At 33.2% G+C, this 9,780-nt stretch overlaps 1 pseudogene; it reads left to right on the forward strand.

Annotated features, from left to right (window-relative positions):
• The first annotated feature begins 3,252 nt into the window (after positions 1 to 3,252).
• On the forward strand, positions 3,253 to 3,971 carry LOC127561748 (14-3-3 protein zeta/delta-like; annotated as a pseudogene).
• Positions 3,972 to 9,780: the final 5,809 nt, after the last annotated feature.

Raw genomic sequence — 9,780 nt, forward strand, 5'->3', positions numbered from 1 at the left:
ACAGGTAATAAAAGAGTTCTATTAGACTCATTTGAAAGAAATCTTCAACCAACTCCCTATCTTACTCAGGAGTCTTAATGAAGCTAAATGCTTGGAAAATCCATCTTGTATTTGACTTTCAACTGAGGAAGGCATTTAATATTCTACATCCTTTATGCAGTTGAAAGTTCCTTATATTTTAAATGAGAGAAGCTGGATTCAAATCCTAATTCTGACACTTACTATCAGTATGACTTTGGACTAGTTGCTCAGCCATGATTTCTCTTACATAAAACGAAGGTTCATTAAGGATGGGACTAAAAACCTCTAACATAGATCTCCTTCTAAAATTACAATCTCAAAGATAACTTCCCTGATATACAGTTCTTTTTGCATAGACCTTTTGGCAACTTCCTTTTCTATCAGAATTTTAATGACTCTTCCCAATTATTTTGAACCTAGAAAATTCTGATTTCTTCACGCATATTCTCTTGGTTTTTCTAAAGTAAATTTGTTACAATTAGTCATTAGAATTTGTTCTACATTTGAGTGAGGCTTTACTTTCATGCCTCTTGCCATGACTGACATTTGAGTTCACTGGGTCTATGCAGCTCTGATAGGTCATGATTTTTAAAGCCATTTTTCCCTCTTCTGTTACCCAACAGATCACACTTCTCTTTTTGTTCACATTCTGTTCTCTCCCTAGATTTCTCCCTAAGTTTCTTATCCCAGTATCTTATTCCAGCTATGTTTCTGCACATTTTCAGAGCTGATATTGACAGATAGGTCTTTCATTTAATGAATGTTCGTACTTTTTCAAGACTCAGATGATTCATTCTGTTCACTTCTTACCAAGTCTCTAAATAATATATCTGCTATTATCTAAGGAAAATGTTATTATTTTATCTTGAGAGAATCGTATTAATTGTGCTTTAAATAATAGATAATTTTCATCACTAAAATAATAGAGGAGTTATTTCCATGTAAAAAGAGTATTTATATATCACTTTCAGATTTGCAAATCACTTTACTCATATTATCACATTTGATTCTCACCATAAGCCTTTGAACCAAATACAATCATTCTTATTTTACAGATTTTGATACTGAAGTAGACATAGGCCAAGTGAATTTCTCACTCATGTCACACAATTAATTGTATAAGACAGAATTTGAATTCAGGTTTTCCTAAGTGCTCTGTCCTCAATATTACTACCAAATTGCCTAAGACCATTAAGGGATTAAGAAGACCAGCATGAAAGAAGGTACATGAAAGAAGGATTTAGTAGAGTGTGTACTTCTATTTAACATTTAAAATATTCAGAATATAGTTCCCAAGCTCCTTTCCAAGCTTATTCATTATTTCCCTTCATATAGATTATGATCCTGAGAAATTGTCTATTTTTTCTCTTCTATATTCTATTCCATTTCATATCTCTATGCCTTTGTATAGGTTGTTTCCCCTTCCTAAGTTGTACTCCCTGATTATTACAGCTTTAGAGGAATCATAGTTATCTTAAAAGCTCAACCCAAGTAGTATCAATTATGGGAGGCCTTCTTTGATACTCCCAATTGAAATTGTCTCCCTACTGAAATTACTTTGTATGACTTTGATATTTTAAAAATTCTAACATAGTGGCTAGCCAAGCACTGCTTGACTGAAGTTACAGGTAGTATTGACATTTGCTGTTTTTCTAACATCATTATGTGCCCTAGATTCATTGTTCTGGGATTACTTCTGTCCTCATTAGGGGAAGCAGGCTCACCAGTATTTTGGTTCTGTCCCTGCCTTGGCTACCTAAAGAACAATTCTGTCTTGGTTTAAGGGGGCCTCCTGAGTAAAAAGAAGAGAGAGTTCAAAAAGGTAACCAGAACACAAATATGAATCACTATTATTTCCACATAGAAAAGGGAATCTTAAGAAATAAAGATGGCATATGAGTTGAAATATTGATGTTCAAACATCCCCAGGACATTGACAACTATTTTTGTTTTTTTGCATTGAGTTGCTTAAAAGTGATTTACATTTCACCTTCAATGAATATAGCTTTATCGACTCTCAGTGGTCTTTTTCCCTCGTGGTTTACCTCTACAGACAATTTTTTTTGGATAATCTTCCTAGCTGCTATAACAGCTCCATTAATTGCTACTTCATTGCTCAAATATCTACCAAGGGGAAGAGACCAGCTACCTTTCAAGACCTCAAAAGGCCCTTTGGAAAAGCTAAGAAGACAACCTGCTAATTGAAGACTTTCCTACAATGCTGTGAACTCATGATTTGTTACCAAATAGAGAGATTTAAATCTCTCCACTTGCTTCTCTAGTTCTTAGATCTCTATACTTCAAAACTAGCAAGAAGAGAGAACCTGAAGGATTGGCACATAATAGGAACTTGATAGATATTTGTGATTTACTGGAGAATATCAGTGCTATTACTTATGATAAGATAAATAGTTTGTGGAAGAAAATGATGCTTAGTATCTGCTTTCCTTGACTGAAATTAAATTAGAGTAGTAAATATCTTTAGAAGAGTAGCTAAATGAATGGTTTGATTTCTGGGCCTGAAGTGAGGAAAACTCACTTTGTGAGTTCAAATTTGACTTCAGACATTTACTTGCAATGTGACCCTGGATAAAGCACTTAACCCTTATTGCCTCAGTTTTCTCATCTATAAAATTAGCTGGAGATGGAAAAGTCAAACCACATCAGTATTTTTCCCAAGAAAACCCCAAATGGGGTCATGAGTTAGATACAACTGAAAATGACAACAAAAATGTTTGAGAAAGACTACATATAGAATAATTTTATCCTGCTTCATATTATGATCTTTGAAATGATGATATGTATCATGTTTATTTTTGGCATTATAAGCAAATTTAAATATGAAAATGTACACAAAATTAATGTCATGTGTTTCTTCAGTTTTCATATAATGTGGTATCAAGATTCTTTATTATTCTAGTTTTCATCCTTTACTTACTTTTGGAGTTTATCATTGAATCCCCTAACTAAATTGTGCTGTCCAGAACTGACAATTTTTTCTCTGACGTATATTCTGATCAGAGTGAAAAACAATAGTATTCTTGTGATTTAATCAATAAAATAATATTTTTACTAAGTATTGTCTAAGTTCCATGGCCTAACGATATAAGACAAAAAATGTAACAGTCTGCCCTCAAGTAGCTTATATTCAATTGGAAGAGAGTACAGAACTCCTTCTCTCCCATCCATCTATCTTCCTGCTACCATTCCCTTCAGGCACAGAAGTCAGTCATGGATAAAAATGAGCTGGTGCAGAAGGCAAAAGTGGCTGAAGAAGCTTAGAGATTTGCTGACATGGTATCCTGCGTGAAGTCTGTAATTGAGCAAGAAGTTGATTATCTAATGTGAGAGGAATCTTCACTGTTGCTTATAAAAATGTTTTAGGGGCTTGAAGGCTATCTTGGAGGGTTGTTTCAAATACTGAACAAAAAATGTAAGGTGATGAGAAAAAACAAGTTGGCCCAAGAATAGAGAGAAAATTGAGACCAAACTAAGAGATTTCTGAAATCTCTATTGGAAAAGTTCTTGATTCCTAATGCTTCACAAAAAAAAAGCAGTTTTCTATGTGAAAATGAAAGAAGACTACTAATGTCATTTGGCTGAGATTGCTGCTGGTGATGACAAGAAAGAAATAATGGATCAATCACAACAAGCATGACAAGAACTATTTGAAATCAGCAAAAAGGAGATGTAACTAATGCATCCTCTAGCATTGGGTCTGGCCTTGAACTTTTCTGTGTTCTTGAGATTATGAGATCTTGAATTCTCTAGAGAAAGTCTGTTCTCTTGCAAAGACAGCTTTTGATGAAGCCATTGCTGAATTTGATACATTATGTGAAGAATCATGCAAAAACAGCGTGCTAATAATGCAATTACTGAGAAACAACTTGACATTGTGAACATCTGACATCCAAGGAGATGGAGCTAAAGCAGAAGGAGGGAAGCATTAACCAGTCTTCCAACTTTTGTCTGTCTCATTCTAAAATTTACTCAATGGGTTATTTGTTATCTGTGCTTTCCCACAAAAGATTTTTGCCTACAATTTATAGCGGGTTTATGTTACTTCTATGTGGATTTCTATATTTCTCCTGTGGTTTTTAAGTTTAATATTAAAGGAGTAGAGCCAGTTAACATGTAGATAGTTATCTGTTTTCATCTGAGGTGACCAATAAGGGGATATGGAATTTTTGTGCACAATTTGTGTATTTCATTGCGATCTCACAAGGCCTGTGTTATAATAGCTTCCATGTCTAAGCAAACAAAACTGTCTGCATAGCGGTCTGTCATGGTGGGAAAATAAAGGGATAACTGGCTCAAGTCACAGTCTTAGGACTGTAACACTCATGGCTGTGGTAGAAACAGATGTCCTATAGATATTACATGTCATTCCATATGTATCTACAGAATATACCATCTCAATATGTACACCTTTATGATTGCAGTTGTAAAAGTGTTTAGACAAAATGTTAATCCAGTCAATTTACATTTACCAGAAATGGTGCACATTCCATTATTTGTAATGTTATCTTCACTTTTATTATTTTTGCTACACTAATTTTGTTTGTATTTAAATGGTTTAGGCAACCTAAAAACAAATGTACAAGTAAAGATGCAGTAAAAATGAATTGTTTGATATACATACAGAGCAGTGAAACAAACAAACAAAAAAAGACATGTATTTAACTTTTTAAAAGTTTTTTGCTTTTATTATGTTCTGATATTTTTTGAAACTTTCCTAACATGCATGAACTATAAAATAGTTAACAGGAAAATAACTTGAGATGATGGCTAGTTTTTTTAATGCCCTATTAAATTTTCATGAACATTCCAAGCATAATTGTTAAGAACATGTATATCAACTTGGTATAATTGAATTAAAAGTTTTATGAATGAACTTAAAATATATATGATAATTTAATGAGAAGACACTACTTGAAGAAATAGAAAAGGCTTTCTGTAGGATATAGGACTATAGATGAATTTTGAATGAAATACGGGATTAACAAGTAAAAAAAAAGGGGGGAGTTTCTTCTAGGAATGGGGACAGTAAGTAGAAAGGAGATAGGATATGGAATGATATGGTTTGCTATGTCAAGGCTGAATTGAAAAGGAAGTCTCCAGGAAGCTAGATCAAATAGAAAGCTATAGTATTTGTCCAGGTGGGAGGTATGAGGATTTAAACTATGGCTAACTAGTGAGAAAAGAAGATGGATGCAAGAGATGCTATAAAAATAGGAGCATAAAGAGTCAGTTATGGGTTAAGTGGGATGAAAAAGCTGGGTAATACCAAAGTTGGTAATGATTATATGATTAAAAGGATGGTGGTGCTCTTAATAGAAAAAAGGCCATTCAAAAGAGGTTTGTATTAATGGGAGGAAATGTAGTGTTTTTTTTTTTTTTTTTTTTTTTTTTTCATTAATAGCTCTTGGAAAGTTAAAGTTTTAAATGGCAATCCCCAGTCTGAAAACTCTACTAGTTTTAGAAATGCATGAGTAAGGCTAAGGATGTTGGCTCAGGTTGGATATATAGATTTAGGAGTTATTTGCATTAAAGTGATAATTAATAATAGCTACACTTAGATAGGATTTACTATGTGCCAAGTACTGTGCTATGAGTTTTAAAATCATTATCTCATTTGATCCTTACAATAACCTTTGGGAGGTAGCTGCTATTATTACCTTCATCACAGAGCAGAATAGTGAGGCAAATTAATAGAGTCACATAGCTAATAACCTTAATAAATACTCATAGTTTCCACATCTGCCAGCCTTGCACCATCATAAAAAGTTTAGAATAAGATATGCTAATGTGACAGTTTATAATGGTCCAAGTTTATTACAATGTCCCCACAAAGTAATAATAATGTGTGTTATAGTGGAATCTAGTCACTGTGGAGTCATACTTGAAGCCTTATCTCTCTTGCCTAAGTATGTGTGACACCTTTCTTTGACTCACTCCTCCAGGCTGCTCTCCCATTAGCACTTATGTTTCCAGAGATTGACTTCCATTTCAAGATTATATTTAAACTCTTTAAAGGTCCTAGGAGATAACCCCATTGAGGAGAAAAATACTTCCTACTCAGGACAGACAAACAGATTAGATAGATAGATAGATAGATAGATAGATAGATAGATAGATAGATAGATGGATGTTATTGCTGTTTGTCTTTCATTCTCATAAAGGACCATGGCATGAGGGAGGTGATGCTGTGACATACAAGTGAGCTGGATGTAAGTGAGGGAGGCTGTGTAAGATCACCTGTCTTACTTCCCCTCTAGAGCCATCTGGGTCAGTAGCCAGAAAGAGATCAAGATGACTGCAGATGGCTCTGGATGCAATGGGAGACCTTGGCCATTTTAAGCTAAGGTCTTCACAGATCTCAGCTTGACTGAAGCCACACTCCTTCAGTGATTAGGATTAGGTACCAATTGAGGCAAGAATTTCTTCTCTAACCCAGTCAAAAAAAATTGAAATAAATGAGTGAATGAATATAGGACATAGATAGACAGACAGATAGACACATAAATATCCTTGCTTTCTTAATTCACTGTTTTATCCCTATGGTAAGTTTTTAAGAAATCACTCTGATATAGCCTAGTTTTCATAGGTTATCTAGTAACCCTTCCTCTTCCATTCTTATTTATCAAGTTTTATCCTCATTTGAGGGTTTATTTAAATTGTTTCTTCGACCCCTTTCTTTAGTTACATATTTCTCCTCTTTCTTTGTTTATTGAAATGGTTAGTATAAATAGCATCTTTCTGCCTTGCCACCAAGTTCTTTTGTTTATTCATTATTTTCTGGGCTTTTTCCTAACATTGTTTTGCTTTGTTCTTTTCATTTTGTTCCCTTCCCTCCACCCTATCTGTTCTAAAATTTGATCTTTGATAATTGGTCTATAATGTTCTCCTCTATCTTTTTGTCCCATATGAAGTGAATACTTTTGAGATATTCATTTTGAAGTTCCTTCTATACAATTTGTATGTTAACACATTTTATAGCATTTGCTTCATGTTCCTTTTTAAAAAAAAGCCCTTCATGTCTGACTTTTAGAACTATGATTTTACAGGGTAAGAAATGTGGATAAAGTACTATAAGAATAAAAATTATCCTATGCTCCAACATAATTAATCTTTGGGGCTTTAAAAAATACTTGGGTAAGTATCTTGTGTAACATTTTATTTTTCTGCTGACCCATGATTCCTCTTTCAGTGTCTGTATTTGTATTCTCAGCATGTAACACAGTGCCTGGCTCTGTTGTAGATATTTAATAAAATGCGTGTTGATGGATTGATTTCACTAAAAGTATGCTATGGATATCACAATTTAAAATTGTCAGAAAATATTAATTTAGTTTTGGTATTTCATATATGAAATTTGGATTCAATAAACTGATAAGCTATTAGAGGGACCAAACTAAATACATACTGACATTATTATAAATAAAACTAAAAAGACATAAAACAGTTAAAATGGAATAATGACACAGGTTTAATCAGAGAAGAAAAATTCAATGGAATTAATTTGATCATGTACTCAAAGGCCAAAAGAAATATTATTTCCTTGGAATCTTCTTCATCTTTGCCTTGAAATGCCCCAAAAGTGTATAAACAAAAAAGGCCAGTACTATAGCTTATATATTGTCACATAAAAGGATGAACAAGATCATTGAAGCAGTTAAAGGAATAGAGAAATTCTATGAAAAATTTGACAAGATTTCTTTTTTATTATTAGTTTTATGTATTTATTCTTTATTTGATATATTTTTGTTTAATATTCTCCTGTTAATTTTAAAAGAATTTTTACATTTGCATTTAAAATTTTTGAGTTCTTGGTCTCCTTTATCTCTAATCATAATTCAGAAACCACATGTGAAGTTCTGCAAAACATTATTATACAAGTTGTGAAAGAAAACATAGATCTCTTATGCTCATGAAAATAAAAACCCTCAAGAAAATTAATTAAAAATGAGAGAGCTAAAGAAAGAGAAAATGCTTCAATATGTATTCACACACAATTAGTTTCTTCTCTGAGTATGGATAGGACTCTTTATCATAACTCCTTCAGAGTAGTCATAGGTGATTGTATGATGGAGAATAGCAAAGTCATTTACAGCTGGTCACCCCAGAGCACTGCCATTACTTGTATGCACTACATTTCACTTTGCTCGAGTTCAGGGAGGACTTTCAAGGTTTTTTTATATAGCATATATAAAGCATCGTGCTCATCACTTCACACAGAACAATAACATTCTATCACAAACACACAGTACAGTTTATTGAGCCACTCCCTAATTGATGGGTATCCCCACAATCTTGACAAGATATCAGTAAACATATAACTTGATATTTGGTAATTTACAGATGGAAGAGAGCACAGGAGATAATGAGGGAATAAATAGAAATGAAGAAACTAAAAATTACTAGACATAGTAGGAAGAGAATAAGCTCATTAAAGGAAAATATTTTAGACAGCAAACACCTGGTTTCAAATCTAAGGGCCATTTTTGTTTAGGGGGGAAGTGGCCTACTTTTAGACAGATCATCATCTGTTTAAAATGATAGTCACCATCAAAAGGAAGAAATTTTTATTTTTATTTTTTGGCAATTGGGGTTAAGTGACTTGCCCAGGGTCACACAGCTAGACAGTGTCTGAGATCAGATTTGAACTCAGGTCCTCCTGACTTCAGGGCTGGTGCTCTATCCACTGCGCCACCTAGCTGCCCCTAAAAGGAAGAAAATTAAGGGGAATAAATATTCACATAGTGCCTACTATGTACCAGAAACTCTGCAAAACACTTTATATGTAGGATCTCACTTGATCTTTACAATATGACTTTGAAAAAGGTGATTTAATTCCCCTCATTTTACAATTGAGAAAACTGAAGCAAACAGAGGTTAGGTGATATGTCCAGGTTGACCTCGCTAGTAAGTGTTTGAAGCTGTATTTGAATTCAGTTTTTCTGATTCTAGGCCCAGTACTCTATCTGCCACATCGCTATTAGTAAAAAAAAATAAGGGTCCTGTGGAACACTAGAAAAAATTACTGGATCTAGAGTGAAGTTTTTAATCTTTTTTATCATACTGAGCAAGTGATTTCAATATTATTTTATCAGTCTTATTTTTATAATATATAAAGTGAGTTACCTTAACTGATTGGTCCCTAATATTTCTAACTGTAAATCCTATGAGAACGTAGAAGAAAGGGCAAATATGCAAAGCAGGTAACATATGTAATAATAATAGCTCTCACATATTTATTTAAATAAGTTGTTGTTGAAAAATTAGGACATGGATAAAATGAAAAAATTCTATTATTAATCAAGTTATTAATGTTATCCCACAAGTCAATGCAGTTTAAGCTTGATACTACACTGCCTTTTGAAACACTTTGTATTATAGAAGTTAACTGATATGAAAGAATTGCTACAATGAGCACTCAAAAGCATCAAAGAATCACTTCACTCAGCAAGCACTAGGTCTCCTCACCATCTGGAAAGGCAAGACAATGATTAGTAAAACTGTTTTAGTATACATAATCATTTGAAAAACATGAAATAGAAAGTGGATGGAAGATTATAAAGAATATTGCCTCATGACATAAAAATATTAGTTTGGAAAACAAATTATATAAAATATGATATGATCCTCAACTAATCAAAATCATTCCAAGATTAAATGGAAAGGAGAACCATTTTGTTCAAATTTCTAGAGCAATCTAACGTAAACATTGACTAGAATGAAACTGCTGCATTTAAATTC

Source organism: Antechinus flavipes, chromosome 1, assembly GCF_016432865.1.
Source record: "Antechinus flavipes isolate AdamAnt ecotype Samford, QLD, Australia chromosome 1, AdamAnt_v2, whole genome shotgun sequence".
NCBI lineage: Eukaryota > Metazoa > Chordata > Mammalia > Dasyuromorphia > Dasyuridae > Antechinus > Antechinus flavipes.